Consider the following 27,080-nt stretch of genomic DNA (forward strand, 5'->3'; position numbering starts at 1 on the left):
AGACCAGTTACTTGAATTTGCTCTTCTTGCCCTTCTATGTTATATCACACAGCTTTTTGTTTTTGTTCACAAGAGAAAAAAGAGTCATTACAAAAAAGTCAACCAACAAAGGCTGGAAATAATTTCCTTCAAATGAACATTAGAAAGATCATCAGAAATGATGCATCATAAGAAGGGTATCTATCTGACTGCTTTTGGACCTTGAGTTGGAGTGACATATTAGCAAAGGAGGTAAAGGTCTGCTCTCATGTATAGAATTTATTGTGCAATAACACATTACTCCAAAGAAAATGGTTTTTGTGTGTTATCTGTATAAGTTATGTATCAAAGTAATAAACTCTTTCAAGGAGAAACTGAGAAAATTGCTATCTCCTCTTTTCACTCCCCACCTCAAGGGGGGAAAAAATGTAGTAAATTGTTTTTGTCCCTTGCCTCAAAATCATTAAAAAGAAAATGCAACCCAACCACTTCTGAAGATAGGGAGTGTGCGTATTTTAACCACAGTTTATCAAGCAATGGAGACTATAAAAGCATGCCTCTAGGAAGAAACTCCCAATTCTTCTCTGGAATCTGAAAGACAGAAGAGAAAGGTATGATAAATCAGTACAGTGACAATATGCTAAGTGGAGCAGGGCAGGCAGAACTGAAAAGGGTCTATGGAAAGTAGTAGTGTACTGGCATAGTTCATGTAGTTGATGGGCTTGGTTTTAATACATTGTAATGGAACTGATGAGATTCATGTTCAGTGAATAAAGTTCATTGGGTGACTTTGATTAATCACCCTTTATTCACCAAAGCTTACTGCATAGGGTGCTTCTGAGCAAAATCATTAGAGGGAGTGCTACATCAGGTAAAACCTGTCACAAGTTGGGATGTTGAAGGTGCTCGTCCTATATGAAATGTGGGGTTGTGGGGCAGGAAGAGCTGGGAGCCAATGATTTTCTGTTGTTTCCATCCCTGTGGAACAGATTCCCCTGGATATCTAGGTGGGGCTTTCCCTGCTGGTTTTTAAGAAGGTGGTCAAAATGGGCTGAAAAGTTGGCATTTTAGTATGGCTTGGGTTGATGAATTTATTTATGTATTTTTTTGTGTTTGATACTGTAACCAATGGGAATTTCTTTAGATTGCAAAGGTATAGAAATATTATGAATGAGTGAATGAATGAAATAATTTTCTTGTGTGTTTGACAGAGAAGTGAAGAACAATGGGTTCACCAGAGGAAAAAGAAAATATTAAAATATTATTTCAGCATCAACATTCATTTATGGTTACAAAGGTAAGGTGAAAATAGTAAATAATGGCATTAAAATGTACAACTTTATTTCGTCAGAGTCTTATTGATATGGAAAAGACCTCCAAATCATGCAGTTTATGCTCCACTAAAATTATTTTTTTTAAAGTACAAGAAAATTTGCTGAACTTTCTGAATCAATTTTTTTCATTTTTCTTTTTTCTCATTTTGCTTTAGAAATGTTGCTTTTTGTTTATTATTAACTTATTATTTATTAGAGCAGTTTATAAAGCTACCCATTTTGCAGTTGAAGGAAATCAAATTGGAACATGACAAATAAAGAGATTATGTTACAGGTATTACAAAATCTCCCAGTACTATACCACAGATTGTGTTTTAAAATTTGATGGAAAAAACTTTAATTTTGGACAATGGCTTTTCTACTTTTTTGAAGAAAAGAAATCTGTTCAGAACCTGCAATGAACATTTTTCTTTTATCTTTTCTTTTTGGTGACCCACTACATGACTAGAAAAGCCATGAAAACTGAGTTGTGATTTTTTTTAAAAAAGAAACATAGCTGCTCAATGAAAATAGATGTTATATGTGCACTTTTACCTTTTGCTCAACAGCTACAAGTAAAGCTGGTTGCCATAAATTATCATGGTTCCTAAAACATATCAGGGACTGAAGAATTAGGGAGCAATGGGCACCCATGGATGAAAGGTATGTCACTCTAATCAGCACTAAGTAATTCAATTATTAATCAAATAGAATGTATCCATACAAATGCATATTTTGCAAAAACATAGCACACAAGTCAGAACATTAGAAATTTCTACAATACATTATATTAGTTTAAAACTTTGGTTCATTAAGGCCTACAAACAACACCTAGACCTTATTACCTATAACTTTTAAATGAGATATTTTCCTTTTCTATCACTGGGAAGTCAAAAGAAGTGGTATCCTAATATTTTCTTAAACATGAATACAGTTGTCTGTGTGGACTCAAAATAATAATAATACAGGTAATCCTTGAGTTATGAATGTAATGGAGCCTGCCAATTACATTTGTAAGCCAAGAATTCTTTGGAGTGAATCACATCAAATGAACATGTGTGGTTTTGCCCACACATTCCCTAATCAAACGTGCAAGTTGTTAAGTGTACATGACGTATTTTAGGGTGGGGAAGGCCATGGAGGACCTAGTTATGGAGCAGGCCACATGCTTCAGACCACCAAGGCCTCCCCCTCATGCTCCCTCCCTGGAGCCCCCACAATTGTTCCCCCCCATCCTGCCGCACTGGGTCACTTACTTTGTGAAGATCTAGTGACCTGTCTCTTCTCCAGTCTCTCTGTCGTGGTTTCTTTGCCTGCTTGCAGTCTTGGCATCAAAAGTGTTTGCAAGCCAACAAGACTTTGGAACAGCAAAATCGCATTGCTTCAAGTCTCCCATCGTGTGATGACCCGGGACACGGCACAAAGATAATACAAGCAGCTGGAAGTTCAAACCGCCCTGTTTTTGCTCCATATTTCCCAAAACACTCCCACATTTCTGGCAAGTCCCAGAGCAAAGTGATGACAACCCCCACACACACCTCAAGCACCCTCTGGCTGCAACTATTCCAGTCCAGCACTGTGTACACCAAGGCTGCACAGCAATAAATCCAGCAAGGCAAATCAAGGAGTTCACAAAGCAAAGGATCCAGGTAATTAGTCCAGAAAGCCAGAAAGAATGCAAGGACTCTTAGAAAGTTCAAACCTCGGTACTCAACACTTGAGTAACTCAATGTTTGTTCCTGACAAATGCCTCTCCCCACAGTGTCTCTTTAAGCCTCATTCCCCAGGTGTGCCTTGTGAAGATGGGTGGGGCACTCTTTTCCCGAGTAGCTGGCTCAGTCTGTGCTGTTCTCGCCTTCTCTCCACTCTCTGTGCTCTCGGATCAGGAGGTGGTAATCCTTGCTCATCACCTGAGTTCTGTCTCTCATGTTCATCATGCCACTGTTACTCCCTGTATAAAAGCTGTTCTAATCCCGACATGCCTTGGCCTGACTGGCCCTGCCTTTCCCCATTTTCCCTCACAGCCAGTGAAGCTGCCCCCTCAATCTCTGTTGGCTCAAGTTCCAGCTCATTTCCCCCCACAGATTCAAGCTCCAATGGGGGCATGACACATCGGCTTGCAAATTCTTTTTCCGCTGAGAATGGAAGCTTCTGGGGGCCATGATCTGGTGCGAGATCACGGCCCCCAGAAGCTTCCAGTCTTGCTGCAAAAAGCTACTGATCTCACATGATCTTGCACTACAGTACTTTAGGCCTCTATGAATGGAGCCCTGGATGAGATCTGCAGCAAAAAGCTTTGCAAATGGTGAGAAGACCTGGAGATAAGTAGCATGAGATCTCTTTACTGATCTTGCGTGATCTCATACTATTTTAGGGCTCTGTTTTCCATGAATGCACCAAAGCAGGCAAAGGAACTGATGGCTTGCTAGATCATTGCAAAGTAAGTGAGTCTCCAGTGGCCCAGTTCCTGTGAAGATCCAGCCTGGGGTGGGGTGGGGGAATAAGCAGGGGAAATGTTGTAGTTCCTCTGTGGTCACTCATAAGTGTGAACAACTGCTGTAGTGCTGCAACATTCATAACTTTGGGACTGTGTCATAAGTACTTGGGGGCGGAGTGTTATGTTGTAACTTTGGTCACTATCTGTGGTAACTTGAGGATTACCTGTATCCCAAATTACATAGGAATCTGCACTTATGTTCAAGAGAGTCAGACTTCCTCTTGCAGACCTCCTAGATGAGCAAATGGACATTAAGAAGGGATAGGACTGGAAAAGGCATGCATTGTCTATCCTAAAGAGGGCTTCCAGATGTATTAAAAAATATATCTAATTAAAATAGTCTCTATTCCTTTGTAAATGTTTTATAATTATTGACTTTCACTCATCCTTGTTCATAAGCTACCCAGATATTTTACATATATTTTGGAGGAGACAAAATTAATTAATTAAAGGAGGATCATCCTTTCCCAAACTTTCTCCTGTTGGTAATCACTCCATTTTTTTTCAGATAATATTTACTTCCTGTGAATTTGGAATATTTGATTTGCTGAGAGTCAGGTAAATCTCTCTCCTCAGCGATTATTGCTGAACGTTTAAACACTAGCCTCACTGGAATGGAGAAGCTGCTGAACTGTTGCGTGACTTTAGATCTTCTGAAAATGGAACGAAAGGACGACAGAGGTAACTAAGTTGGAATCAAAAGTGTCCCAGATTCTTTATAATTATTACATATTAATCTATATCACAGATGGCAAATTCTTTGGGGTTGATGTGTCACATGCCCACTCCCAAACAAAAGAGAAACAGTTCTCTCTCCCCACCCCCAGCTGCCAATCTAGGTCACTCTGAAGAGCAGCACTAGATGGCAGCCCCAAGGATGGGCCTGAAGTTGAGGCCTGAGCCCAGAACTAGACTTTTGCTCTTAGCCTCACCACGGCCACTCAAAAATGCTACCTGATCAGTGGTAGGAGTCTACCGGTTTGGACCAGTTCGGGCAAAACGTTAACTTTCAGCCGTGAGTGAATCGGTTCTCTTTTTCTTTGAAATGGGCCTGCCCGCCCCTGCGTTATATTCACTTTTATTTCTGCTTCTGAAGCCCAGCTGATCGGGGTAGCAGAGTGCATTTTCCTTGCTCTCAGCAACATGGAAGTTCAATTTTCTGCAAACTGCACATGAGTACAAAGCACGTGCTCAGCGAATTGGTTGTTAAACTGGTAGGATCCCACCTCTGTACCTGATCCTGTTTCCCAAGATGAGCAAGCCTGATGCCTCTTATCCTCAGACTTACTTTCCAGAAATAATATTATTATTTTTTTTGTAGACAGGCTGCTGCGGGTTGCATGAGGTCTTCATTTGTGAAGCAGCTTTAGTCACTGCATATGCATGGCTTGTTCAACCTACAAAGACCACAGAAAAGCACATCCTGTTCTCACATAGGTTTTGGAGGCTGTGGATGCCTTGCAAAAACATAGGCCTCCTGTGCAATTTCTAGACACTGAGCAAGAGCACACCCCATTTGCATGCAGATTTCACAGCCAGGGATGTGTTGGAAGAAATATCCATCTGGGTTCAGTTCCAAGTGGGGACAAAGACACTGGAAACATGGAGGCTGCTTGGAAAGATGGTTTAATGGTGGTCAGGATCACATGGCTTGAGTTCCTGAACAGAAAAGGGCTGAGATCCTGTGCACTCCCTGGCTTTATGCTTTTTCTGAGCTTTGAACTTTCTGGGGCACAGGAAGAGTACCCTGATTGGCTGTCAGACTCACAGGGTGTGGGGGTCTTAGCTAGCCTTGCTGGCTGATGTAATCTTCCCAGGTGCCATGTGGTGAGTTTCTGTTCTATTGTGTTGCAAATGATGGTCATTGACAAAGGTGGGGGGATTGAGTGAGCTTGGTTGAGGCTTTAATGGCCCATTGACAAAGGTGGGGGGTGGCAGGAAGTTGCAGGGAGCTGCTTTGTCTTTAAAACATGTTTCTCCATTTCTCATCCAGGGAAATATATTCTGCCTTTTTAAATATTTTCTAAAATATTTCATTCTTCTAGGAGGGGGGTGGGTGCTAAATTCCTACAGATGCTTTCAAGAATATATGTTGTCAGGAACTGGTGAATGCTGGTTGTAGTCTGTCACTTTTACACATGTGTCATTAGTTTACTATACCATTCAATTCATATCAATACTATGCCTCACTGTATTCCAAGTACTTTATTTCCTCCAGTGGTTATTTTGGATAGAAGTTTTGGGTGGTTGTTTTTTCAGCCTTCATTAATTTCTTTTAAATGTGCTTCATTGTTTCTTCATAGCGATTCGGTTTTGTCCACAAATTTATTTTGTTATATGTATTTACAAGTCCCAATAACCTACTAGTTAAGAATGATTTGGTCTTTATGATGTCCTATTAATTGTTTTTTTAAAAGTGTGGTACTTTAAGATATTTTTGAGATTTTATAATAGAAAGCATGATTGAAGTCATTTGAAACATTTTGGGTGATTACATGCCATAAATTATTGAAGACCACAAATATAGATTTTCTTCAGGGGGAAAATCTGCAAATTTTCCAATGTCCGTTACTCATTGCCACTGTAACTGAATCCATCTATCTTGCTGCTGGTCATCTTCTTTTTCCTTCCACCTTTCCCAGCATCTTCTAATAATGTGTTCAAAGTAGGAAAATTTAAGCCTGATCATTTGATCTTTAAGTGAAAATTCTGGTTTGATTTGTTCAATGATCAATTAGTTTTCTTGGGTGTCTATAATATTCTCAGACATATTTGCCAACACTAACATTCAGAAGCATTAACAATCATGTTTAATAACCCATTGTATTTGTTTTTATTCAAAATATAAGAAATAGTATATTGAGTAATATAGTTTTAAATTCTCTTTTTTGTGTTAGCAATAATCTTAATATTCCTTTCTCTTTCCTTTCATTTTAAGATCTTTATGGAAATACAGAATTTGCCAACCTCTACCTGGCAAAATCAAGTCTAAAGTCTCAATATTATACCCTGAAGATATTCTCTGATATTGTCTACCCAGGAATGAAATATTTGCCTGATGCAGTGAGGTAGGAAGATTAATTAGTTTTTTTAAACAAATATCACAGAAAAGCATATAGATAAAAACAAATTTTCAAAATCATTTCCCCCCCCATGCTTAAAGTGACCAGATTTCAGTGATGGCAAAGTGGGACACCATTGACGGGGAGTGGTGGTGGGCTGCGCATGCATGCTGAGTCTTGTCACCTGCCTGAAGGAGGAGGAGTGGCTGCTGCTTCTCCGCTTTTTTCCAGGCAGGCTCGGCTCTCCTCTTGGCTCTTCCAGGCAGGCTCGGCTCTCCTTGGTTCTCCTCTCGGCTCTTCTCTTCCTCTCGGGTGAAGTCAAGCAGCGTCTCTCCTCCCTCTCCCGCCCCCTTCTCCGCCACTCCCCCTTCTCCGCCTCCTCCTCTTGCATTGCTGCCTCCCATTTTCAGAATGGGAGTGAAACAAAAAAAAGATCGGGACTTTTTGGAATTGCCGTGGGACGCAGGACAAATTATTAAAAAGCGGGACTTTCCCGCCAAAAGCGGGACGTCTGGTCACTATACCCATGCTAGAAGACTTAATGTGTCATTGTCATATTTTATTCACTTAGTTGTTACAATATGTAGAAACATCATTGTCATTCAGCATAAGTATACTATGTCTTTTCTATTGTTCTTTGCAAATTAAAGAAACCCATCTTTAGGAAATGAAACAACGAAACTCCTCTCATCATTCATCTCCACCTCAGTCTTCACATTCTTCCAGTTTTTGCATTCCTTTAAAAAGAATTGTCCAATTACTTTAATCATATTTGAACACAACCACAAAATAGCATTTTTCATTATCCTGCTTTCTCAAGATGACTTTTAAAAGATTTAAGACTTTTAAGACTTAAGACATAAACTGAGGGTAAATAAAAAGGAGGTTAAGAGAATATAAAAATGCGGCTTCTGGTTTTGGCTCCGCTTCGTGCAGAAGCAGCTATGATTTAGCTGCTAACTCCCTAGTCTGTAAGATGTCAGGACATCATAAATCTGGGTCCGACAGCTTGGAATTCTTTCCTTCAGGCAAAGAAAGAAAAGATGAGCAATTAGGTTGAGGTTGAGATGCCCTAATAAGCTTTTAAAGCTTGCGGGAAGTTCTCCTTCTATAACCTGATAAGCTCCTGGCTGGGTGAGGCATTTGCCTTTATGGCAAACAAATGAAGCGTCCAATTTCCACGGCAGGAATTGATTTATGATGGATTGTAACATGGACGGAGCAGAAACTGGAGTTCTAGCACCTGTTTGTAAGAAGACTGTAAGCCCCTGAGGATTTATTTGCTGCGAAGATAGGAGAGAAGAAAGCAAATGGCGGTTTTGTGGAATGTGTGTACGGAAAACGAAAGTAGAAATGCTTACTAACGGCTAGTGTTGAAATAGAAGAAAGAAGATATATAGAAACATACTGACTAAACGGAAGACATGAGAATTTTATGATTTATATCTTTTCTTTTTCTTTGGGATTATAGTGATTTAGAAGAAAAGTTTTTTGAATTTTTTTTTCTAAATATTTTTTCTTTTCTCTTGGTCTGTTATTAAGTTATTATTTTTTTTTAAAAAAATGGCTTTTAAGCAAATAGTGCCAAAAGCGTGTTGAAATAGAAGATATATAGGAAGATACTGACTAAATGGAAGAAATGAGAAGCTTATGATTTATATTTTTTCTTCTTCTTTGGGATTATAGTGATTTAGAAGATAAGTTTTTTGAAACTTTATTTTCTAATTTTTTTTCTTTTTTTTCTTGGTCTATTATTAAGCTATCCTTTTTTAAAAATGGCTTTTAAGCAAATAGTGCCAAAAGTCATTAAAAACTTTGAAATTTCTTTAGCTCAGATTCAAAAATTAAAAGAAGAAATCAAAAAGGAAGTAAGAAATTCTTTACAGGAGTTTTTGGAGAGTCACTTTTTAGAAATAGATCAAAAATTTGACGAAATAGAGAAAGAGATGTTGGATTTCAAGGAAGTGGTGGAAGAGCAGAAGAGGGAAATGAAAATGGTAAAGGATGCAATTGCACAAATATTAAGCTCTTGTATTCAGATGCAGGACGATCTTGCAGAATTTAATAAAGCTAATTTAGAGTTGCAAAGGAAAATAGAAGAAATTCAAAAAAATCAAAACAATTGGAACTTAGATAATAAGATGGAAGATATAAAGGCAAAGGTAGATAGGGCAGATGAAGAAAGAGTAATATTACAATATAGATTAATGGAATATGCTATAAGGGTGAGGGGGTTGAAACAAAATAGGAAGGAAAATTTAAAGGAGATTTTTACGCAAGCCTTTGCTCAGATAAAGGGTGTGGAGCCAGAAGATTTTGAGACTAATATTGAAAGAATTTATCGTGTTAATTCTTGGTGGGCAAGACAAAATAGAGTACCTAGGGATGTGGTTATTTATTTTACAACTAAAAAGGTTAGGTATGAAATTTTGCAAGCCTTTTATAAAAATAAATTTCAGATATTGGGACAAGATATAAAAATGATGAAGGAAATTCCTCCTAAAATGTTAAGAAACAGAAGAGAATTTGCTTTTTTGGTGGATGAGTTTAAGAAATATCAGATATATTTTAGATGGGAAGTCCCAATGGGTTTGTCAGTGAATTTTAGAGGTAGAAAGTATTTTCTTAATTCAGTTATTAAAGCAAGACATTTTTATATTAATGTTTTAAAGAGTGGGAATCCTTTGTTGTTAGATGCTAAGTTAACTGGTTTGGAAATGATGGAAAATAGAATGGGAGAGGGGAGGAATGTTTAAGATGTGAATAGGATGATTATGGTTAATTTTTGGAATTGATTTGTTTAGGATATAAATTATAGGATTTTTGTTATTTGCTATTTGTATGGTATAAATCTATGGGATGATATTACTCAATTGTGAAGGATGGAAAGTGAAATTTATGAATTTAGATAATGTGGATGTAATGATTTTAACTGTTTACTGTTATATTGTGGATGTAGTCTAAATGATTATTTGCTTGATATTTGATTGATGGAGTAGTATTGGAAGACTGAATATTAAATCTTATGACAATTGAAGAAATATATAAGTGATGAAAATTTGAATTTGAGAAGCTGGATTGTAATTTAAGAAATGGATTTATGAAATTTGAAGGAATATATAAGTGGGCGGAAAAAAAAATTGAACTTTAGAAGATGGACTAATTTTTAAAATGGACTGTAAGAAGAATGGACATTAAATGTTATGGCAATTGAAGAAATATATAAGTGATAAAAATTTGAGTTCGAGAAGATGGACTGTAATTTGAGAAATGGACATGAAATTTGAAGGAATATACAAAAATCGAATTTGAGAAGATGGATTAATTTTAAAAATGGACTGTAAGAAGAAGTAATATGTGAAGTTGGTATTGTTTCTTTTCTTTTTTTTATTATTCTTTCCTATCTTTTTATTTTTATTGTGAGGGGATCTATAGTTTTAAATTTTTTAAGGTGGGAGGTTATGTATATTTTGTATACTTTAGCTTGTGATTGTTGGTCATAATACCCGGTATTTGCTCTGGGAAGTCTGGGGGGGGGGAAGGGGGGGGAAGGGGGGGGAAATGAATCAACAAGTGATACATGGACTGATTATTAATGTACAGTAATTTTTGAAGATATGAAATTAAAAAATTTAAAATGATATTGGGGATGCTCGACTGCCATTTCAGGAAGAAAAGGAGAGAGGAGTAGAAGGAGGGAAGAAAGTAGGTAGGAATGAGTAGAGAAGGAGGAGGGGAATAAGAAGGTTAGATAGGGTGGAAGAAGGGAGGAGTGGAGAAGGAGGAGAGGAAGTAGTAAAGTGAAGGGGATGAAGGGGGAAAGTAGTAGAGGGTAGAGAGGGAGGTTGTGTAGTAAGGAAGTGGCAGTCGGGCAGGCCTGAATCAGTAATAAATAAAAATTAATGATTAATGATGGATAATAGTTTGTACATAAATATGATGTTGAAAAATGGAAATAAAAAATTATTTAAAAAAGAAAAAAGAAAAAAAAGAGAATATAAAAATGCAATAAAATTTCCAAGCAAAAAGAATGAAGAAATAAAATTATTTGTAAGTACACTTGTATATAGCTTTGGCCACCTAATGAGAAGGAAGGATTCACTGGAGAAGAGCCTAATGCTGGGAAAGATTGAGGGCAAAAGAAGAAGGGGACGACAGAGAATGAAGTGGCTGGATGAAGTCACTGAAGCAGTAGGCGTGAGCTTAAATGGACTCCAGAGGATGGTAGAGGATAGGAAGGCCTGGAGGAACATTGTCCATGGGGTCATGATGGGTCAGACATGACTTTGCAACTAACAACAACATGTATATAGCATATTTGCTAAAACATTAACTCATTCATTTGTTCATATGTTACACCAGGGGTGAAATCTAAAAATTTACCCTACCGGTTCTGTGGGCGTGGCTTAATTGGTGGGCATGGCTTGGTGGTCAGATGGCTGGGTGGGCGTGGCCAATAACAATAAATAATAAAAATAATAAACAAAGTATAAAAAACAATAAGAGTTACCAAAAACCAACTTTCACACTTTACACACACACACACAACACAACACAACACAACTGACTCACACACAATGTAAAAGCAGCTGCACTTCACACTTCAAATAGCCACAGAAAGCTCAAAAACCAGCTTTCACACTTTACACACACACAACACAACTGACACACACACACACACAAACACAAAATGCCACATACAGCTTTCTGAGATTTTGTGTGTTTGTGTAGTTAGACTGAAATATTATAGAATACACTACAAATCTCAGAAAGCTGCACAAATATTTTGTTATTATTTTATTTTATTTTATTTTATTTTTTATTTTATTTATTTTAATTTTTTTATTACTTTTTTGCAACAAACAAACAAAAAAAAGAAAATACATTATTACACCCTTGTGCTATACATAAAAAAAAAGGAAGATTTGGGTCTTTGGATATATCTTCACGATCGCCAAAATCCACGTTCTCGAGGTACAGGTACCGAAGCGTCCAATGTTCCAAGCGCAAAGTCCACAAAAGGTTTCCAAGTCTTCCAGAAAATATCTTCTTTATACACACCACTTCTAATTTTAATATCGCATGTCATTTTATCATTTAAAGCTAATTTCCACATTTCAGAATTCCACTCTTCTATTCTAAAAATCACATCTAGTTTCCAATGTCTAGCTATTATAATTCTACCTATTATAATCATAATTCTAATCAATTCTTTTTCATATTTTGTTAATTCTATTTCCTTAATTATTATTTTATTTTATTGTGGACTTCAAATCCCAGAGTTCCTCAGCCAACAAAGCCAGCCAGCATTAGTTGATCACTGAGGAAATAGATTAGCTAAGCAATTGATTCTGTCTGGCTGAAAGTGAAACTGGGGCTTTCAGGCTGGAAAAAAAGCCATGCATTCATCAGTAATCAGGTAAGTGCCTTAGAATCTCTACTCTTGCTTGTAGAAAACATGTTTTCTACAAGTAAGAGTACAAGTAAGATTCTGCTGATGAGGAACTCAGGTGAGATTGCCAGAGGAGACTTTAATTTTTTTTTTTAAGTTTAAAGGTTCTGCCAATCTCAGCTGAGGGGCGGGATCCTCAAAGGCTTTTTTTTTACTTTTAAAGGCATGTTTCGGCTGAAGAAAAACCGGCTTTTAAAAGTAAAAAACAACAACCCTCTACTGATGGTGCGGCTCAGCAGAGGCAGGGGGGCAGGGCCAGGGATTTTTGCTACCGGTCCTCCGAACCAGCAGCTGCCATCGCTACTGGATCGCGCGAGCCGGTCCGAACCAGGAGCATTTCACCCCTGTGTTACACTATTGCTTATCCTTCAATTCAGTGTTGCAACTTTTAGTGAAACTATATATATATATTTTAGTTGTTTACTGTAGAAAAAATCAATCATACAAAGAAAGAAACAGACAGAAGTAGGGATGTGATTATTAGTTGATCCAATTGAAATCACACTTCTGAAAATTGATCTGAGGGTCTAGGACAACTCACTGCTGCCAACTCACCATGGCCAACTTGCCACAGCCAACTCGCCATAGAGCAACTCACCATGGGACAATTCAACACTGTATTAATCATTTCATTCAATTACTTTTATTATTAGTGACAACTAATGTCAAAATTATTGTAACTCTTGTATTTCTTTCTTTCTTTTATAATTATTGGCCATGGTTCCATCAAAATTGTTTTTTTAAAAAAGTTTTTTATTTTATAAACAAACGAACATTTAGTACATCAGTCATTCCTTCCGTGTGACATCTTGCTCCATCTTTTTGTTGTTTCTTCTTTCTTCACTTCAGTTTAATCTATTATCATTTTTTCACAAGTACAATATTCTAATTATACCATTTTCTTACAAAATTATCTGTTGCTTATCTATATCTTTTTTCTAACCAATGGTAAAATTGTCCCATATCTTAAAATATGCTGAATCCTCTCTTTCTTTGAATCTATTCATTTCTGCACAGTCTAATTTTTTTTAATACTTTCTCCTTCCAGGGGTATTTTTTCTGCTTTCCAATTTTCTGCAAAAACAATTCTTGTTGCTATTACTACATGTATAATCAAATAAATATTTTCTTTACTGATTTTCTCTGGTAGAATACCCAATAAGAACAACTCCGGTTTTAAGTCAATGTGTTGTTGGGTCATTTCTTCTAACCAACCCTTTATTTTAATCCAATAATTTTTGGTTCCCTCAAAATTAATGTCACTTTTGTATTTGTTGAATTGCCCTGCAGTGAGTTGTCCTACGGCAACTTGGCCGCAGTGAGTTGGCCATGGCAAGTTGTCCCATTCTGTGGTTTGGTGCAGTTTGGCTTTCTAAATTAATGTGAAAAAGCACACCTTTACATACCTAAAAAGCTGATTAAAATTGTCTGAAATCATTTGAGTTTGTCAATTTGTTTTGATACAGAGATCACCAAGTCTCATTCTAGTTAAACTCTGAATCAGAACTTCTCACTGTTCTAGGCAGAGTACCTCCTTGGGGGAGGAGCCTTATGAAGCCCTTGTGTGTCAATCTAAATTTTTAGATCAGAGATTTGCTCTATTTCAAGAAACAGTTAACAGTGAAAATGAGAGTACCTTTTTTTCTCTTGAACAAACTTTTAAATCAATTTAGCAGAAATAATCCCTTGAGATATATTATTCACTTGAAAGATAAAACATTAAGGATAAAGAGTAAAAAAGAATGCTGTCTTGAATAAAACAGTTTTTCTGTTTTAAATGTTATATGGGTATAGGTACTTTAAAAAAAATAAATGAAACTGATTTCTGATTAGATGTGTATAGGATTGCACTGCACAACAAAAGTAATTTCTGCTTAGCTGTGTATAGGATTGCATTGCATTGCTTCAAGTGATCAACCATTTAGAGATTAAGCTATTTGAAATGACTTTTGAAAATAATATTGGGACCTGCATAATATACTCAGTATTTGATGATGGGGGAAAGAATGTGATAGTTACTCTACTTGTGCTGCCTAACCATTTGCTTCTAAAATATCTTTTCAGGGAAGGAAAGAATCAGATTTCATCAATAATTGGTTTTTCCTCAAACAATTTATTTGAGGCTTTTTACCAGTAAATCTAATATTTCTCAATGTTTTATTTTCCAAAGAACGGGCAATAAATACATATGTCTATCAAATCTTCCTTGTCCAACTTTGTGAAAAATGATTACTATTTAGACTATCAATGATTTCTCTTTGTTTTTTTCTTCTCTCTTCAAACTCTTTGTGATGTCACTTGGGTACTATAACTGTCTAAGAATTCCTTTGTAGTGTGGACATGTGGGATCTGAAACTAGAGCTACCTATGAAAGACTAGAAGCCCCAAGAAGCTGCCTGATTTTTCCAGTTTGGTATCACCTCTTGCCTTAGGATAGTGGTTTGGTAGTTCTTGCTGGCACTATCTGACTTCCAGAGGGTTCTTACTGATGTTCTAATGTCTGTATGCAAGAGAGATATGTCTGCCACGTTTCATGTTTTCTCTCTGATAACTAACAAGTTAAAATAATTTATTTATTTATTAAATTTATATTGCTGCCTATTCACACATGGCAACTCAAGGCGGCTTACAAAATATAAAACCTCACTCAAAACAATGAAACCAATAAAAAAGAATCAAATAAATTTATAATATAATATGATATGGTATAATATAATAATATAATAACCGCCCATCCCCGCCCTAGTGACAGCACATCACACAAGCCATTTAATGGGCTCCATTTCACTCTGGATTCCCCGTGCCCGCTGGCAGAACCAGGTCTTCAGTACCTTCCAGAAGATTGCTAGGGTGGGGGCCATTCTAATTTCTGGGAGAATGATGTTCCAGAGAGAGGGAGCCACCATGGAAAAGGCACTTCTGTGTACCACCAGGTGTATCTCCCTAGAGGATCTCCCCGCAACATTCCCTGCCTCCCCACTCTGATGGGTTGGGTAGATGTGATCAGCAAGAGGCGGTCACTCAGATAATCTGGTCCCAAGCCATGAAGGACTCTAAAGGTGACAATCAGCACCTTGAATTGCACCTGGAAGTAAATCTGCAGCTAATGCAGCTCCCGCAAGAAAGAAGATACATGTGCACATTAGGGCTGCACAAAACCATGCGGGCTACTGCATTTTGCACCAACTGGAGCTTCCGGATACTCTTCAAGGGCAGCCCCATGTAGAGCTCATTGCAATAGTCAAGATGGGAAGTGACTAGGGCATGAGTGATTGTTAATAGATTTGTTAATATAATGTTAATAATATAGCCTTCTATTTAGAATCTAGAGATTTGGTGAACAGAAGATATAATATATTACAATATAACAAATATATTATATTTATACTAATATAACATAACAAAGTATAGTATAATATAGTATAATATAATATAATGTATTGTATAATATAATGTTTGTATAGAATGATATGGTATGGTATGGTATGGTATGGTATGGTATGGTATGGTATGGTATGGTATGGTATGGTATGGTATAGTATAATAGTTATGGTATTTATGATATTATATCTTTTTCTGTTCACCAAATCTAGATTCTAAACAAAAGGCTGTATTATTAACATTATTTTGACTTGTTAATCATCAGAGAGAAACCATGACATATGGCAGACATATCTCTCTTGCATAAATATTATATTTTATGTATGTTATATAATACTTATTATATATCATGTCATATATCATATCTGTTATGTAATATTTATTATATTATATGTAATAATATAATTACGTTCATAACTTGTACAAAGAAATTTAAACATAAGACTTATCAAAAGAAAAAAAAACATTATTCTTGCTACCCAAAGTCCTCTGAGAGGAGTGGCCAATAAATTTAAATAAATAAATAATAACAATAAAACTCTAAACGTCTGGCTTACTGTGCAACCAACCATAAAAGAGAAGTAAAACATTTAGTGCAAATTCCTACATAGCACAATTTCTATGTGCATAAATAAATGTTTCCTGAAGCAAATGAACCTGTGTTTCACTTTCCTGGATGTTTCCAGCTTCTTGGAGATTTCCAGAGTTCAGAGGCTGCTGGAAATAATGGAAGTATCGTTGTCCAGCCTCTCTCTGTCCATTTCCCCCCAATTCCCCTTTTAATGAAAACATTTTTTTCTATATCAATTTTTAATAGCAATTTTTTTCTATATCAATATCAGAGTGGGCTAATCTTACCCTGTAGGTTAGGGGTCTCCAACCCCCGGTCTGCGGCATGCCAGCAACCAAGCCATGCAAACAAGCGAAGGCCCATCCACAGGATGCAGGCAGCATGCAAAACCATGCCCCCTCCAGTCTGTGGAAAAACATTTCTCCCTGGTGCCCAAAAGGTTGGGGGCCACTGCTGTAGGTGACTGACAGACATCTCTTACTCCCAGGGATGTGGATTATAAGAAAGTCTGAAACCTGTGTGCAAGCAACATTCACGACACTGTCTAACTGGTTTTTGATCTGAACATGTGAAATCTTCAGTCAGAGCTAGCATGGAGACTGCTTTTGTTTCTGGTAGTCTAGTGAAATAGAATTGATTTCCCTTATCACGTATTATCAAGTTAATTTCAAAAAAGTTAATATCAAATATTAACTTTTTGAAGTTGATGTAGAACATCAAGACTTCATAATCCTTGGATTCTTCTTGGTAAATTACAGATTACATTGGTATAGAGGTGTTCTTTTCTATGTAAAAAAATAAGTTTATTGTGTAAATTTCAATTCTAGGTCAGAAGAAAGGATCGAAGTCTTCTTCAGGTATATGAATGAGGCTTGGAGTTTGCATGGAAGAGAAGTATTTACTGCATTTGATCTTTCTGAATTTGAATTCATTTGTGATATAGGTGGTAAGTATCACAAATTCTTAGACATTTGACTTTCTATCATTTGAAGATTTGGAGGGTGGGTGGGTCCTATGACTTCTTACATGATTTCACAAATATTATGTCTTCAGGATTGAAAGAGCAGAATTCTTTCAGAGATTAAAAGTCCACTTTGCCAAATCTGTTTTCATAGCTTCTCTGTCTTAAAAAGATTTACTAACAATTACTGGCAATTTTAAGTTTTACAGGGCTTAACTAACTATTCCTGGATGCCCTTCACCTCCCCCCCCTGTTTTCCCCCTCTCTTGCCTGGATTGATATTATCGAAGTGTATGAATGTGGAAAAACAAAACAAAAATCTGAAGTCTGGAACAAAGTTGGCTAAGGATAGAAAGTGACACCGAATTGCATTTGCCCTGGTAATGCCTTGAGGATGCAGAATGCACCGTTTAAAGACCACTGGACTTTGAGTGCCTATTCACATATATAATACATTTATGTGCACAGTATGTTAATGCAATATTACTAGACACTGTCAATCACCAGTACATTTGTTGTAAAGATCAAGTGCTTCAACTGAGACTTCATCCTTGGAGACTCAAACTTGAAACACAGAATTACCATAACTGTATGGGAGTTTTTGTATAGCCTTCCCATACATTGTTTATTCCCATATACTGGTCAACAATTGCTGATTTTATCACCAAAAAGTTATTTTTTTAATTCTAGGTAAGCCAATTTGCTTGGGGGAATGCTAATGTAATTTAAGAGAATAAAAATAGAGGATTAGCTTTAAGAAAGCTAATCTTGTATTAGGCTGCAAGCAGTGGCAGCAGGATGGATTAATTTTAACCATGTTTCAATTTCATTAGGTCCACTGAAAAAAGACGGTTTGGATTTCTATGAAAAGGGAAGCCACAGGAAAAGGAAGGAGAAATAATAGCTAATAGGATAGGTTTTTGAAAAATGGAATATCTAGCCCATTGAAAAAGACTAAAGAGAAGCATTTTACAAAAATGAAGGAGAGAAAGTATTTAGATAATATATTTATTAAAATATATCTTGTATTTCTGTTTATTGCTGTATGGAAACTAGAAAGTGGACTTTGATGTTGGAAGTAACAGAGGTAGCTGAAGAATCTTAAAACAGTAAAACCGAAAAACCGTTTGAAATACAGATTTTAAAATTTAATTTTATATAGTTCTTTTTTAAAAAAAATTGTCCTTTTTCAAGGAAGCTGTGGTGCCTTATCTAAGGAACTGATTGCGATCTATCCAAATTGTACTGTGACACTTTTTGACCTCCCTGAAGTAGTGGAAACATCAAAGAAGTATCATGAGTTCTCAGAAGCACCGCAGATTACTTTCCATGGAGGTAAACTGGAGTTTATTCTAGCATTTCTGCCAACATCAGAACATGATGAGATGGAAGAATTTATTTTGCTTTAAATGGTAGATAGGGAGACCAACGTATTCTTCCAGGATGATGATATTTTTAAATGATTTTAATTATTTAATTTCAGGGGATTTTTTTAAAGATCCAATTCCTGAAGCAGATTTATACATTTTTGCCAGGATCCTGTTTGACTGGAATGATGAAAAGTGCCTGCAATTGCTAAACAAAGTGTCTAATGTCTGTAAGCCTGGTATGTACCTATGTTGCTGTATTTATGAAAATGGCACACTATGGCAGTCATAGAGCCATAGATATAGAGCCAATCCTCTATACTTTTGTATACTATTTTGCATACCTATACTGTTGAGAGAACAAAGGAATTTAGAAATGAACCACTAGCTCAAGGTTAGTGCCGCCAAGAGAACGTTCGATTCCTAGACCATGGTCATTACCTTCATGAAGGGCTTCTGGCAAGGGATGGGCTTTACTTCACAAAAACTGGGAAGAATGTTTTTGGTAAACAACTGGCTCAATCCTTAAGGAGAGCTTTAAAGTAAACTAAAAATGACGGGAGGGATTTTTGATCAATCTTTAGAATCTCTAGGACAATCTTTAGGATCTTTGAGACTTAATTCCAAACATAAACCTCAACATAACCAACCACATAATGAAGAAGAGAGTGATGGGAAGGTTACAAGTTACAAAGTAGGACAGTGGTGAAATCTGGCTGGATCTATCTGGCTCACGCGAACCGATAGGACCAGTGGTGAGAAGCTCCGCCCACCCACCAGGACATCATTACATCCTGTTTTTGACCTTCTATGCATGCGCAGAAGAGGCACACACACATTTCTGACTGGTAGTGAAGGTAAGTGCATTTCACTGGTGAAGTAAGAGATATAAGAAATATATGCAAGTTCAGCTATAAGGACTCAAATGCCTATATACTAATGCTCAAAGTTTAGGGAACAAACAGAGTGAACTTGAAGCACTAGTCCATGATATTACTAGTACATGCATTATATGTAAAAGTTCATTATATCTCTAATGAACTGTACAAAACCAAGGATGAAAACCTTCTAGAATGCATATGGATAAAAGGAAAAAAGAATGACATTGCTATAGGTATATACTACAGTTCACCCAACCAAGCAGAAGAAATAGATGAACTTTTTATTAACTAATTAACAAATGTATATAGGAAACACACCACAGGGAGACTAGCTATCCTGATATTAACTGGGAGACAAACTCTGCAGCAAGTGGGAGATTGAAGAGATTCCTAACTAACCTAGCCGACAACTTTGTGATTCAAAAGGTAGAGGAGGGAACTAGAGGACTGGTTCCAATCATTGGAACCAGTCCTATTATACTGGACCTAATTCTTACTAACAGAATAAGTGATAGAGAGGGTTGATGTTGCCAGAACTTTGGACAAGGTTGACCAGGTAATATTAGAATTCAATATAAGGCAAACACAAGCAATAGAACATAATCTAATCAGTCCTGAAACTTTAAAAGAGCTGAATTTAACAAACTCAGAGGGAGCCTAGGAGAGATTCCTTAGGTCAAAATATTAAAGGGGAAAACAAGTCAAGAAGCTTAGGAAACTCTGAAAAATATGATCATAAAAGCTCATGTCAACACAATACCACTGAAAAATAAAAACAAGAAATCCAAGAAGAAACCAGTATGTTGCACAAATATCTCCCTGATAAACTGAAATACAAAAAGGATAAGTACAAAAAATGGAAAGAGTGAAACATAACTAAAGCAGAATACCAGCACATAGCCTGAATCTACAAAAATGAAGTCAGGAAAGCTAAGGCACAGAATGAATTAAGACTTGCAACAAATGTCAAAGATAAAAAAGACCTTCTTTCAACATATAAATAACAAGAAAAAAGTCAAGGGAACAATTGGTCCACTAAAGAGAGAAGATGGCAATGAAGTAGCAGGCAATAGAGAGAAAGCAGAGCTGCTTAACTCATTGTTTGCATCAGTCTTCACGTAAAAAAAAACTATAGCCCAACCTCCCAAAAACATAACTGTAGAAGACAGACTATAAATAAAAATTAAAATAAGCAAGAAAATGGTAAGAGAATACATTCTGATCTTGATGAATTTAAATCACTGGGACCTGACGAATTACATCCCAGAGTTCTGAAGAAGCTGGCAGATATTATTTCAGAACCATTGTATCAAAGATCCTGGAGCACCAGGGAACTACCTGAGGACTTGAAAAGAGCTGATGTGGTTCACATTTTCAAAAAAAAAAGGGGAGAAGAAACAGATCCAGGAAATTATGTACCAATCAATCTGACATCAATACCTGGGAAGATTCTGAAAAAGATAATAAAAAACCAGATCTGTTTAACTAGAAGTCAGCATGGGTTTGTTAAAAACACAAACCAATCTTATTTCATTCTTTCACAAAGTAACTAAAATTAGTAGATCAGAAAAATGCTGTGGACATAATATACTTAGATTTCAATAAAGCATTCAACAAAATAAACCACAACCTACTTCTTTGTAAGGGAGAAAAATATGGGATAGATAGCGTCACCACCAAATGGATTTGTAACTGGCTGACAAACTGTACTCAACAAGTAGTCCTTAATGGTACTACATCTATATCAGAGGTAGTATTCAGCTGGTTTGCACCAGTTTGTGGGAACTGTTGGAGGAAATTTGGCCAAGGTCGCCAAACTGGTAGCGATGGCCAGCTGGCTATGCCCCCAAACTGGTCCCCCAGTTGCCACTCACTCCCCCCACCTGCCATGTTCATCACCGCCATGTTCTTTTGGCTTGCAAGTCCAATGGGATGCGCATGTGCGAAGAACATGGTGGCGACGGCAGCAGTTTTTTCTGAGACCTCCAGTACTTTTTGGCGGCCTGGGAGGCTTCTTTACAAGCTGCTTTCCAGCAGCAGCAGCTGGCTGGGGGCCACTGAAAACTCCAGTCAGCTTGTCTTCCGGACTCTGGACCAGCCACTGCAGAAGATAAGCAGCCTGAACAAAGATGTGGTGGTGGTGGAGGAAGCAGGGCTAGGGCCAGGGCCACTAAAGGAGGGGAAATGGAGGCGACTGGCAAAGGGAGGGCTGGAGGTGGAAATTCCAAAAATTTTCCTACCTTTTCATGTGGGTATGGCTAGGTGGGGAGGTCATGTGACTGAGTGGGCATGGGCGTGAGTAATGTCAAATTTGCCATGCCCACTCAGTCACATGCCCCCAACCTAGCCATGCCCATTGAATTGGTAGTGAAATTTTTTGAAACCCACCACTGATCTATATGGAGGGAAGTATTTAGGTCCAGTATTCTTCTATATCTTCATAAATTACTTAGATGAGGAATAGAATGGGAACTCATCAAATTTGTCGATGACACTAAGCTGGCAGGAATAGCCAACACCCCAGAAAACAGGGATCCAGAAAGATCTTGACAGACTTGAACAATGGGCTCTACCCAACAACATGAATTTAATGTGGAGAAAAGCAAGATTTTACACCTAAGCAGGAAAAACCAAAGGTTCAAGTACATATTAGGCAAAACCTAGCTCAAAAACAATAACTGTGAGAAGGACCTTGGAGTCCTAGTGGAAGATCACTTAAATATGAAGTAGCAGTGTGCAGCGGCAGCCAAAAAAGCTAACACAATCTTTGATTGCATAGAATCAAAATCATGTGAAGTATTAGTACTGCTTTATAAACTCTTAGTAATATAATACTTGGAATACTGCATCCAGTTTTGCTCACCAGATTACTAAAGAGATGTTGAGACTTGGGGAGGGGGAAATGCAGAGAAGAGCAATTAAGATGATTGGCCTGGAGACCAAAACATATGAAGTATGGTTGCAGGAATTGGGTATGGTTAGTCTAGAGAAAAGAAGAACCAGAAGTGACATGATAGCAGTATTCCAGTATTTGAGGGGTTGCCACAAAGAAGAGGAGGTCAACTTATTTTCCAAAGGACCAGACGGCAAGACAAGAAACAAAGGATGGAAACTAATCAACAAGAGAACAAACTAATCAAAAAGAGAAGGAACCTGGAATTAAGGAGAAACTTCCTAACAGTGAGAACAATTAATAAGTAGAACAGCATCCCTTCAGGTCAGTGGTGGGATTCACGTAATTTAACAACTGGTTCTCTGCCTTAATGATTTATTCAGTTTGACAAACTTCTCAGAAAGTTAACAACTGGTTCTCCCGAAGTGGTGCGAACTGGCTGAATCCCACCACTGCTTCAGGTGTTGTGGATGTTTCATCACTGGAGGTTTTAAAGAAGAGACTGGACAATCACTTGTCTGAAATGGTAGAGGTTCTCCTACTTAAGCAGAGGGTTGGATTAGAAGAAGTCCAAGGTCCTTTCCAGCTCTATTCTGATTCAATCAATGAAAGCTTTCCATGGTCATTTAATTTGCCGGCAAAAATGAGGGTGCCCTTGAGATAGGAAGTCATAAAGTGTACTAGTATCCTTCTCATATTGCACTGTCTACATTAGTATCAGCAACTCTTCAGGTTACTCTTCAGGTTATCATTCCCTACATTCTATATTATGGAAAATATTTTTGTGTTATTTGTTTATTCAATTTGTATAGTTTTTTTTAAGCATTTCAGGATGGTAAGCACAATATACCTTACCCCAATTTATCATTGAGAATATGTTGATGACAGTTGATGAGAGATTTCTTAAAGATTGACAATTTCCCCCCATAAACTTTAGGTTAAGAATGGGAAGAGATTTTGTAATCTTTGTGCTAACATTGTATGTCCTGTAAGTGAATAAGGAAGTTCCTATTGTTTAATAAAATACTCTTATATCTTTTAGGGAAGATTTTTTCAATATATTAGATGGATTGCGGACTAAGCCTAGGAAGGTATCACCACCTGGAGTGTTTTAAGCAAAGAGGAGAAATGGTGGGAGGAAGGGTGGGGTTTTAGGGGAAAATGGGTTGTGAGATGTCACTCTTTTTCTTTTTCCAGTTTAACGTTTTTATTGTTATAAAATATTGTAAAATACAAAATGCAAAAGTAAACAGAAAAGCAGTAGGGGGAAAGGGGGAAGAGAAATGAGAAAAGATAAGAAAAAAGAAAGAAAGAAGTACTGACTTCTGACTTAGTCTTAGTTAATAAGGCATTAACATCAAATCACAACTTTTTGCTTTTTTGTAATAATATGAACAAGCCATTTCTGTAATGATCTATCAATCTACTCGGTAAAATCCAAAATCAAAGTTTCATTCTTTAGATGTCACTCTTTTTTAAAGACCGTATTTGTACTTTCTTTACTATCACTTTAGGTCTTGCACATTTCCTTCCAGAGTTCTATTAGAGGAATGTTTTGTCTATTCTGTAGCCAGGTAAATGAACACAGGATGCCTGCTTGAAGTGGAGGTAGAATTTGACAGCAAAATAAATGCACAATTCAGCTCTTGAATGTTGCCACGTTTTGAAAGCAAACTTTGGAAATATTTATAGAAGTCTTGGCTTTGTTTGTACTTGTGGACATGACCTAATACTTGTGAATATGACTTGCCTTGGGGGGTCTGAATCCCACCACTGATCAGAATATCTCACTGTACTTCCCCTTTTATGAAATTTAGAACATCATCTGTCTTATTTTCCCTACCCTGAATCTCTTTGGATTAAGAGTACTATATACAAGCTGCATTTTTTCCAGTGAAGGAAATCATAGGATGAAGACAAGCATCCCAACACATTCATCTATTGAAAAACTTAACTTAGATCTTGAAGAAATTGTCCACTGTTCGTGTTTTAGGGGGATGTTCTCTTTGAGTAGGGGATGCACCTGGTAGCTAGACTAGGAGGAGCCATCCTGCATCTTCCCAGTCAAAGAAAGTACAAGGTAGCTGACAATATTGAAGGGAAGGGAGAAGATTGTGAGAGTGGCCAGAGCTTTGGGGGTATCTTCATAAGTGTCTTCAAAAGTGAGGATACACCTGCAATGAATTCATGGCTGCCTTAGGATACTGTATAAATCATATCCAGCATACAAAAGTACCTTGCTTATAAAGTGGCCTTCCTCTATATAACTTAATAACACTCTAATTAAACTTATGTCATTTACATTATTGGTCTTAGTAGTCAAGTAGTTCAGTAGTGGGTTTCAATTTAGTTTGCTACCGGTTTGCTCGCGCACACATGTGACGTATGCGCAGAAGTGTCCAGGTGGGTGGGCGGAGCCTCCCACCGCTGCTGCTACCAGTTCGTCTGATCTGAACTGGTAGCAACCCACCACTCAAGTAGTTATGCTGTTGTAATTGTAACAGTCACATCTGAAGTGTATATTATTATTATTATTCCTAAACTATAATTAATTACATTTTGACAGGTGGTGGAGTATTAATTGTGGAACCAACATTAGATAAAGACAAGACTCTGCCTTTTCCTATTGCCATGTACTCCATCATAGTGCTGCTTCATACTGAAGGAAAATTACGGACCCGATCAGAATATCATTCATTCCTCAGCACAGCTGGCTTCAAAGATATACAGCTAAAGAAAGGAAATATATTTGATGTCATTTTGACCAGAAAATAAAGTTGTTAAAGTTGCTTCATGCCTGTTGAAAGAAAATTATTTCAATGTACTATACAGTATCTACTGACTTTGATTATATAATGATATGACTGTATAATATCACCTTGCCTGAAGTTATCAAAGTACAATTGGACATCCCTTTCTTAGATGTTATATCTGGAGGTTTAATTGTAAAAAAACATTCAGCTTGAGGATTTCTAATAGGAACTTATTCTGAGTCTTCTAATAGTCAGGAATATGAAGTGTAATGTTTGGAATTTTGACTTCACTTTCATGACAATATCTGGTCTGCAATTTCACCATCTACTGTATTATCTTTTAGCTTTCATCTTAGAGAGAGGATGGCATTTTTGACAGGAAATGTCCAGAATTAGAATACGTGACATCAAAGAGATATAAGTAATTAATACTACTTTTAAATATTTTTATATTGATTTCTAGTGCACGCAGGTATTTAGTTGAGCAGGTTGACATATTAAAAAAAAGACTCCATATTTCATATCCATTCAATATAATGTTGCAGGAGGCATTTGATACAATTTACTCTTTGAAATTTGGGAAGACCCCTGGCCCAACTGATTTCATATAGCTCTCGAGGACGTGGACAGGTTGTTGTGGAGGCTACATGCCACCATGTGTTTATTGGACCCGTGCCCTTCCTGGTTGGTGCTGGCCACACAGGAGGTGACACGAGGCTGGCTCCGGCGGATCATTAATGCTTCTTTGCAGGAAGGGGTCTTTCCTGCCGCCTTGAAAGAAGCGGTGGTGAGACCCCTCCTCAAGAAGCCTTCCCTGGACCCAGCTATTTTGGGAAATTATCGTCCAGTCTCCAACCTTCGCTTTGTTGCAAAGGTTGTAGAGAGTGTGGTGGCATGGCAGCTTCCCCGATACCTGGATGAAGCTGTCTATCTAGATCCGTTCCAGTCCGGCTTCCGGCCCGGATATAGAACGGAGACAGCTTTGGTCGCGTTAGTGGATGATCTCTGGAGGGCCAGAGACAGGGGTTGTTCCTCGCCCTGGTCCTATTAGATCTCTCAGCGGCTTTTGATACCATCGACCATGGTATCCTGCTGCACCGGTTGGAGGGGTTGGGAGTGGGAGGCACTGTTTATCGGTGGTTCTCCTCCTATCTCTCTGACCGGTCGCAGACGGTGTTGACAGGGGGGCAGAGATCGACCGCGAGGCGCCTCACTTGTGGGTGCCGCAGGGGTCGATTCTCTCGCCTCTCCTGTTCAACATCTATATGAAGCCGCTGGGCGAGATCATCAGTGGCTTTGGGGTGAGATACCAACTGTACGCTGATGATACGCAGCTGTACTTTTCCACCCCAGGCCACCCCAACGAAGCTGTTGAAGTGCTGTCCCGGTGCTTGGAAGCCGTACGGGTCTGGATGGGGAGAAACAGGCTCAAGCTCAATCCCTCCAAGACGGAGTGGTTGTGGATGCCGGCACCCCGGTACAGTCAGCTGCAGTTGCAGCTGACTGTTGGGGGTGAGTCATTGGCCCCAGTGGAAAGGGTGCGCAACTTGAGTGTTCTCCTGGATGGACGGCTGTCGTTTGAAGATCATTTGACGGCCGTCTCCAGGAGAGTTTTTCACTAGGTTCGCCTGGTTCGCCAGTTGCGCCCCTTCCTCGACTGGGATGCCTTATGCATGGTCACTCATATTCTTGTTACCTCTCGCTTGGATTATTGCAATGCTCTCTACATGGGGCTCCCCTTGAAGTGCACTCGGAGGCTTCAGTTAGTCCAGAATGCAGGTTATAGAGGGAGCCGTACGCGGCGCCCATGTAACACCACTCCTGCGCAGACTGCACTGGCTGTCTGTGGCCTTTCGGGTGCACTTTAAGGTGTTGGTTACTACCTTTAAAGCGCTCCATGGCTTAGGGCCTGGGTACTTACGGGACTGCCTGCTGTTACCTCATGCCTCCCACTGACCCGTACGCTCACA

At 38.0% G+C, this 27,080-nt stretch overlaps 1 pseudogene; it reads left to right on the forward strand.

Annotated features, from left to right (window-relative positions):
* The first annotated feature begins 1,204 nt into the window (after window positions 1-1,204).
* On the forward strand, window positions 1,205-25,132 carry LOC131199655 (acetylserotonin O-methyltransferase-like; annotated as a pseudogene).
* Window positions 25,133-27,080: the final 1,948 nt, after the last annotated feature.

Source organism: Ahaetulla prasina, chromosome 5, assembly GCF_028640845.1.
Source record: "Ahaetulla prasina isolate Xishuangbanna chromosome 5, ASM2864084v1, whole genome shotgun sequence".
NCBI classification, from domain to species: domain Eukaryota; kingdom Metazoa; phylum Chordata; class Lepidosauria; order Squamata; family Colubridae; genus Ahaetulla; species Ahaetulla prasina.